At 39.9% G+C, this 8695-nt stretch overlaps 1 protein-coding gene across 2 annotated transcripts in view; it reads right to left on the reverse strand.

Annotated features, from left to right (window-relative positions):
* POFUT2 (protein O-fucosyltransferase 2) overlaps positions 1 to 8695 on the reverse strand; it is a 323653-nt gene that overhangs the window by 129103 nt on the left and 185855 nt on the right. The window lies entirely within an intron of this gene.

Consider the following 8695-nt stretch of genomic DNA (forward strand, 5'->3'; position numbering starts at 1 on the left):
AGGGCAATCTAGATTAGGGGGATTGCGCCGAATGCCACAATGATTACCACGGTACCAGTGCACTGTGTGCATCACCAGAATGGGTATCTTGATGGGTGTTCCACACCAATCAGACAGTAATGTTTATGCAATAAAAAGAATAATTAGATACGGCCAATAAGATGTGTGACAGCTCACTGTGGCAAAGATGTTACACATCACTTACACATCACTGGAAGATGTGTAGGGAGGTACATGAAGAAAGGTCCATTATACTCAGTTATTGGCATGATGAAGGATGTGAACTAAGTAGGTATCCTGGCCTTTGATGTGGATGTCCTGCATATACTCAGTATTTGTGTAACATACAATGAAGTACTCACCACTGAGGCCATCCCCCATACCATCTACCCCAGGACACAGGTCACATACCAAATGGTCTGCTTATAGGGTGTGATGTCTACATTATCCATAGTTTGTGCATTTGTTTTCATAATGTATATATCCCTCCATGTTTATTTCATCTCATGTGTTGTCACAGCTGTGGCAGCAATTTTTGGTGTATGTTGATATTGTCTGCATTATACTAATATCACAGTTGGAGTCAATGATTGCCTACAATCTGTAGTCCTCCAGACAGCTGTTTGGACACAGTATGTGTATGTTATTCTTGATGTCTGTGACTTAAATAATGGCCAGGAAAGGGCCTAGCAGACAGCCCTGATGCACAGAACAGATCACTGGGCCAGAGACATGCATCATTTCACACATATGAACACATTTAGATGCCACGTATGTGATCCAGTGGTCTACCCACTTGGTGAAACAGGTTTTTATGGCCACATCTGACAGTGTTGAGTGAATATCTCAGAGTGGATTTGTATCAAATGCCTTGGCCTGGTCAAGTTTCACAGGATGACAGTGTTCTCATGCCCTCGATGACCTCTTTCAGGTCATCTAACAAATGTAAAAGATATGGATGTAGCATTAAGAACTCATATGTCTGTTGCAAACAGTTGGGTTATTACTAGTGTCCATATAAAAAAGATCCATGATTTCTCCTCTAGAAAATACAAGCCCTACAAACCACGCCATGAAGAATGTGGATAGACTGAAAGCCCTATCACTGCAATGTGTATCATACAGGATGAGGTGACTTGTGCCTGCCAGTCTCTGACCCTGCCCTGATGGGAATATTGCACATCTGCAAATCAGCTGTATCTGATGAAATCAGCACTGGCTGGTGAGGAGAAAATGCTAACAGCAGTGTCCGACATGCTGGTGTAAAATGCTCCCTCTAATGTCAAGTAAGTGCATAAACACACACACACACACACACACACACACACACACGCACACACACACACACGCACACACACGCACACACACGCACACACACGCACGACTGCAGTGAGAACAGAACCCTACCTAAGTACACAGAGAACACAGTACTTTATGCAAGTGTAATGGCACAAGTATAGTGGATGACATCAGCACTGGATGTTGGAGAGAAGATGCTGGGAGGCCTGTATGAAATGGATGTGTAGGCATGTTCAACTGTCAAGATATTTCAAGTTCTGCATGTTACCAGATTGATGAGTGTGCAATGTGAAGTATGTGGTGGTTGTGTTCCAATTTGCAGGTATACTTTAAGAGACAGCTTTATAAACTATATGCAAACAAATGTCCACATTACTACAAGTATTTGAAAATCTGAATATGTATTGTCATTCTAAAGATGAATGTGGTATATCACACATTTGTTATTAATGTAGTGTAGTTGATATATTTATGAAAAAGTACTGAGACCAGGGTTGTAGTGCATGGGGGAGGGGGGGTACCATGGCTGCATTGTAAATATGTAACATATTCTTAGATATGCCCTTCATTCTTTTGTGTTTCCACGTGTAGTTTTATGGCATGAAGACTAAATGGACAGTAAACAACATTATTACATGCTATTATTTACTCTGTATAGCTCAATGGCTAGCAGTGGGTTTGCTTGATGGCTGACAGTGTTTGCACACGTGGGATACACTTTTCAACTGCTTTCCCTGTTTGCGTGTAGTTAAGCAGTGTGCAAATGCGAGGCTCACTGCTACAATTATGGGAGTTAGTACTGAGTGTATAAAACACACTTGCTGCTTACCTGACTCAGTGGTAGCAGGTATAAATGCATTGACACATTACTTTTTGAGCCCAGATGAAATAGGGTTCAAATTCAGGTGTATGCAATAATTTTAAATAAGTATTGATAATGCAGTGAAATTTTACTTTACTCTATCTTCACCGTGTATTACTGTATTTTGATGTAGTACAGCATGTTTAAGCGGCATTGCGCGGAGGTAACCGCTCCACATAACAGCTGTTCACAATCACGTGGCAATGGTGTGTGATGATAAACTCTGCACAAATATAGAGGCCAAAAAGTGAAGGTCTCCATTGGTTTTCTTGCTAATTATGTTTGTTGCATGTGATTCTATTTTTTCCCAGGTTATAGGTGTTAAAATAGGGTAGACAGGAAAGTGGTGAAATGGGGGGAAAGCAGGAGGAAGTACAAAGGAAAGCAATATAGGAATGTGCAAGAGAGAGGTAGTAGAGAGCCATAACTATGCATTTCTTTAACGGTGTAAACTGAAGATACGTACAGAATATTAGCTGAATTTGGACTGCCACCTCCACAGGGGATGACAACAATGCAAACCTGTTGTATAGCCAATTGGACTGAATCAAGTGTCAAGAAGACACATGTGTGAAATGGAGAGCTATGCATGGTATGATATGTTTTGTGGGACAGGTGCCCATTATTGATTTTTAACTTCAGTAAGAGAGGAGTGCTGGCTAAGGGACATTGGTATTTCTGGGTCGGGTAAGTTAGGTAGGTGAGGAAGCAAATCCAAACAAACAGGACAAACAAGATAAAACACAGGGATGGTGAGGAACATATAAGGTTGGGGGACATTATGACTGGGGTGAGAGAGGGGACAATGCAAGCTCATGCCTGAGAAAGATGGAGACAGAATCACCCGCAGGATTGTCATCACTGTCCCCTTACTCCACTAGAGTGTTTGACATCTTCTTCTCCTATGGACCACAAGGGAGAGCACCCTATATATCTGGCACAGGTGTACACCAATGGTGCTGTGCACGACCCTACGCACCAACCCTAGCATCTCCTAGTAGGAGATGAAATCCCCATCTCCATCAGTACTCCTGGAGGGTACCACAGCATCAGCTGCCGGGGAATTGCTACCTGAGGGTGCAGGTAGTGTAGAGGCAGTATTGCCATGTTGGATCCTAGATGTGCTGGGCATCAATGCTGGAGCCAGTGGAGCAGGGGCAGGTTGACCTAACTTGCTGTGCTGTGAAGCATTTAGCAATTTGTTAGATGGATGAGATGGAGACACTGACAACACATAATAGAAAATAAAAAAAGAGAGATAAGGGATGGGGTGAGAGAAAACAAAGATAAAATCAGTACCATTATATGTGACACACAATGTATTATCACAATTATACAACTATTTTATCTGAACTATTATATTTAAGTTTACATCCTAACAACTACAAACTATAATTATGAATTGCTCAAAGTAATTCTTGCAATGTGCACATATACTGCACATATGCTTGGTCCAATTATACAGATTACAGTTAACAGCAGGTCTTTTTGCCCACTTGTACAGAGTTTAATTTATGCAATATTATTAAAGAACTGCAGTATTGTATCGTTGTTAACTCGTGGTATTTATACCCACAACCTCTGACTACAGTCTTACACTTGACTCCTAAAGCTGGTTTGGGCTACAGACTTATGCATGCATACCTGCTTTCACAGTTAAGATATGCAAGCTCACTCTGCTACTACTGTATAGAAAACAAAAAAGAAAACTAACTTTAACTTTTAAAGATACAATAATACTTCTAGTGCTACATACATACCACCTGCTTCCCTCAGTCTCTACAAATGATCATCATGAGCCTGCTGATTCAACTCAATTTCAGGATTAGCTGTGAAAAGAAAGGAATAGAAGAGTACTATACATACCAGTCTTGCCTATATTTAGCTTTCTATGTATTCTAAATTCTCTTTATTAGCATACTTACACAACTGTGGGATGTCAATAGTTTGAAACTCATCCAACCACTAGTTCAGCATACACCTCTTGCACCTTTTTAGGTTGTGTGCCTACACTGTACTCCAGTGCATGGGATGCCTGCCGTACTGCAAACATCCTTGGCCAGACTATTCCTAGCCTCAAACTTGTACTTGGAGGCAGAATAGTCCCCATGCAGATGCCTTTGGCTGTGGCACTTACCAAGAGTCCAATAAAAATTCTTTACTCCTGAACACCCCACCACTGCACCCTAAATTGGGCACCTTTCCCTCTAACAACATATATATCTAATCCCAAAGGTAGAGCAATGGCAAATGAGGATTTCCCACCAATTCTTGTTATTGTATTTACTGGTAGTGTGCAAACCTGAGAAACTATGCCAACCACATCTGAGAAAGGTTAAGCACAGAGCAACAGTGCCAAGCAGGGAGGAAAGCAATTTTTGAAACTGGAAAGTTAATCTGACATTTGACGTTAGTTTAAGGGGTGTCTGCTTCTGTAATTTTGCAGACATGCACTGGGGGTATAAATTTCATGACCAGACACATTTTTGGTTTGGCTTTATACACTGACAAAATTGATTTTTACAGTGTGAGATTCAAACCTATGCATAAGAGACAAAACATTTTCATCCACAGCAGTAAATCTTTCATAAATACAGATGACAGCTTGAGGTGTTCACCATGTGTGTGTGTGTGACCTAACAAGGTCCTCATATATAGATTAATTTGTGTATAGGTATTATTTAAGTGTGAAGGCCATCCAAGTCCACACTGAAGAATTATATTTACAGAAACATAGTAGACAGCATACCCTCAATCATAAATCTGAACCGTCAAAACACAGTAAGGATGTCTTATCCCTCATACATATAATTCATATCAGCTCCACAATTTATAACTATATATAAAGTGTTACAAGTGATATTTAATATAATGTGAAATTGAACAATAAAAAGTCTGGAATTCCCTGTATTAGAACCCAGGACCATGTGTATGGCAGCCCCACACTTACACATGTTGCCGTAGGAATACTGAAACAACACATGTACATTTTCCTGTTCAGTACTATAAACTGGACTGTTACAACAGTAAAAATATGTTGTACTTCCTGTATTAGAACATAGGACCATCTGTATTACAGCCCTACACTTGCACCTGTTGCCACAGAAATGGTTATATAACAGTTGCATAATTCCCTTTATATTCTTCAGTTCTCTGTGTTAACTGCCGAGCGAAACTGCTTAGCGTGTTTGCTCAGTGCCCAACAGACTTAACAGAATGGATCCATTTTAAAATTGGTGACTGTGTCCTCTGATGGCTGCAAGTGTTGAGGAAGCTTGACAACTGTCACTCAATGTCGCTTAGCGGTTTTGCACAATGGAAAGCAAAAACTGCAACAATGTATCCTTTTTAAACTTTACACCGTCTACTTCCTGTCTGCAGGTGTTCTATCTGCTTCCTGTGTGGGCAACTAGTCCAGGTTTGTGCACTGCTAAGCATCACACAGACAAGATAAGCACAGCTAAACATGACATTCATTGTGTTTCACTGTTTCACTTGTTTGAGTTAAGCCGTGCACCGCACAAACAGTGGCATAAAAAAACACAATACAGGAAAATTAGTAAATGAAAAGAAATCTATTAAATAAACACTACAAAATTTATGTTGGTTCACATGAAATATTTTTTGCACAGGTCTAGATTTGAACTCTCACTGCAATGGACTTTCAAAACACAATAAGACCATCATATCCCTCTTTGCCACACAAATAGCTCTGCAGCAGAGAACTAAAATTATCATCCATGCAACCAACTGCATCATCATCCACATTACTAACAAAACATATGGCAGTTGTTTGTACATGCATTAATTTCAGAAGTAGTGCACTGAGTGATCACACAATCATTTATGACTACTGCTTGAATAAATGCAGTTTCTATCTTATCTCTCTGTTTGTTGCCCAATCTTGTCTTATCTGAACAATAATCTGAGACATGCAGTCTGTAAGACATTCTGTATCATTGTCCCTAAAATGTGTGAGGATATTAAATGACAGTAATATACAATTGTAAGGAAATGAAGGGGAGGTTGGATGTTACTGAACAGAAACTGTGAAATGTATGCTGCTTGCTTACATTTAATACCTTGATATAATTACTTCTAATACTTTGTAAGTGTAACCTGGTTGACACAACCAATGGAGGTAGGGGAGTCAGTATTGTTCTTGTGTTTTCCATCTCCCCAACAGTAATTATTTACAGTTGCCATCCATTAGCAACAGACACTGAGGGACTGCATGCACTATTTTACATATGCTACATGGTTCCAAGTATTTGGGATTCAGCAATTCTAATGAATTCACACCTCATTTGCATCTTCACCATGTTCACAAACCTGAATCTGCAATATAGAAAGGGAACTGTGTAGCTAGGGAACCTGAAGGTGAAGAGACTTTTTTATATGGATAATACAGAAGACATTACTTTGGGATTTACCTGCACAGAAGACTACTGATCTTGAAAAGGTATGCTCGCATTTTTCTGCTATATACCGCATATGCTGAAATGTCAGTAAGCAAAATGCATTTTATATCTATCTATATATATATATATATATATATATATATATATATATATATATATATATATATATATATATACATTGTATGTGTGTGTGTGTGTGTATATATATATATATATATATATATGTACATATATATGTGTGTGTGTGTGTGTGTGTATGTGTGTGTGTGCACGTGCGCGCGTACACACACATTAGCAAATGCTACTTTTATCAGTATGCATTTCTTAGAAGTGTAGTGATGGCATAAGCATGTTTCTCAGGGCAATTCACTTTCTCAGATGCAGAGCCTTATTAGGTCTCATCACAAGTGCTAATGTTACAACATTTTTTTCTGTGTACATTCTTCTATTGTTATTTCTGTGAAATGTAAATGTCCTATATTGTCAGTGACACAGTGGTGTTAGCCTTCTAGAATGGACCATACACACCGCTAAGGAAGTGCTGGCACAGGTAGACATGACAATTGCTTAAAATGGAATGTTCTTTGGTAAATCTGTACACATTTCAGGGACAGATTATTTGATAGCACTTTTAGCATTTCATGGTTTGTTAGCAAAATGTGTTATTTGCCTGTTTTGGGGGTGGAGGAGCAAAGCTGCATATTTGTTTTGGCACAAACAAGATGTTGCTATTGTTACACTCCTTGTTTTAGATCCAACCTATCTTTGTGCGTGATTGTAATATGCTACAACCACACAATTCCTTTTTTATATTTGAATAAGTTGACTGTTTTATGTTTCTCCAGTGGGTAATACTGAAATACTACCTTTTATGCGTTACATCAAAGCAGGACTTTTACTTATGGGATACTTATGTGTATTGTGCTTTTGTGTTTTATGTCACCTAGGACCATGGCAACCAGGCACCCCAATCCCCATATTCCCCCTTCAATGACCCTGAAAATGAATTAATTGTGGAAGCATTTTGGCGTCATGGTGCTTTTTGGCTTGAGAAGGGACATGGGGATATGTCTGGCAGAATGCAAATTTGGCAGCAGACCATTGCTGATGTCAGTGCAGTAAGTGGTCAGAGCAGGGCATATGATCAAGTGTGCCATAGAGCCACTGATATGACTTATTTGGCCAGCAGGACAGCAGCTGTAGTGGTCTGTGAATGGATGGCTGGGGGGGGGGGGCTACAGAGCCACCACTGACTCCAAACGAAGAGTTCCTGTCCACTGTCGGATCCAGACAGCTCACTGAAAACTGCACAACAGCATATCATCGACAGTGGTGCTGCTGTTTCAGGGAGGATAAGAATGTCCCAGGAGGAGCTTCCAGGCAGGCTTACCTATCTCAACTATTAAATACTTCTTATATTGTAAAATATTGACAGTAATACTTAAGTTCTGTTTAACATTAAGTTGGTTTGGTGGGGGGTAATTGTAGATCGATACAGTTAACACATTCTGGTTGATTAGTCAAGGATTTGAGGTGGACATGTCATCCAAGCTCTTGTTAAAAGTATTGTTAGTGGACATATAAAGGGCAAAAAGTTTTAACCCCATTGTGTTACTGTTCATTTTGATGGTGTCCTTATCTTTTGCTTAACTTCGTCTAGAACCAGCCAGCATAGGCAGCCTACACTCATTTACACATGGTAAGCCAAACATTTTTATGCCAGTATTAATGAGCAATTCAAAGAAATAATTAGTTTGCAACGTGGGTGTCAGGACTGTTGTGTGTATTGCTGTACTGTCTGTAATAGTGGCACCACTGTTAGTTTTAGCATATATAGGACTATAGTAGTGCAGGTATTTTTTTTCCTGTGTTTGTTAATTAGTATCACATGTGATCCTGACAGTAGAAGTGTGTGACTCCAACCACCTGATGTCAGAGTATCAGCAGACTCTAATGATGATGGTGGCCAAACAGAGGCACAGTTGGGGGGGGGTGCAGAGGTTGAATCTTGCACTGAGGATGACATTCAGCCATCCCCTGTAATTCCACTGGACACAGTCAGTAGGCTTAAGCCAACCCATGCCAGTGATCCCTCAGATATTGGACAGATAGA

This window comes from Protopterus annectens, chromosome 6.part1 (genome assembly GCF_019279795.1).
Source record: "Protopterus annectens isolate FY-2018-M chromosome 6.part1, PAN1.0, whole genome shotgun sequence".
Classification (NCBI taxonomy): Eukaryota; Metazoa; Chordata; order Ceratodontiformes; family Protopteridae; genus Protopterus; species Protopterus annectens.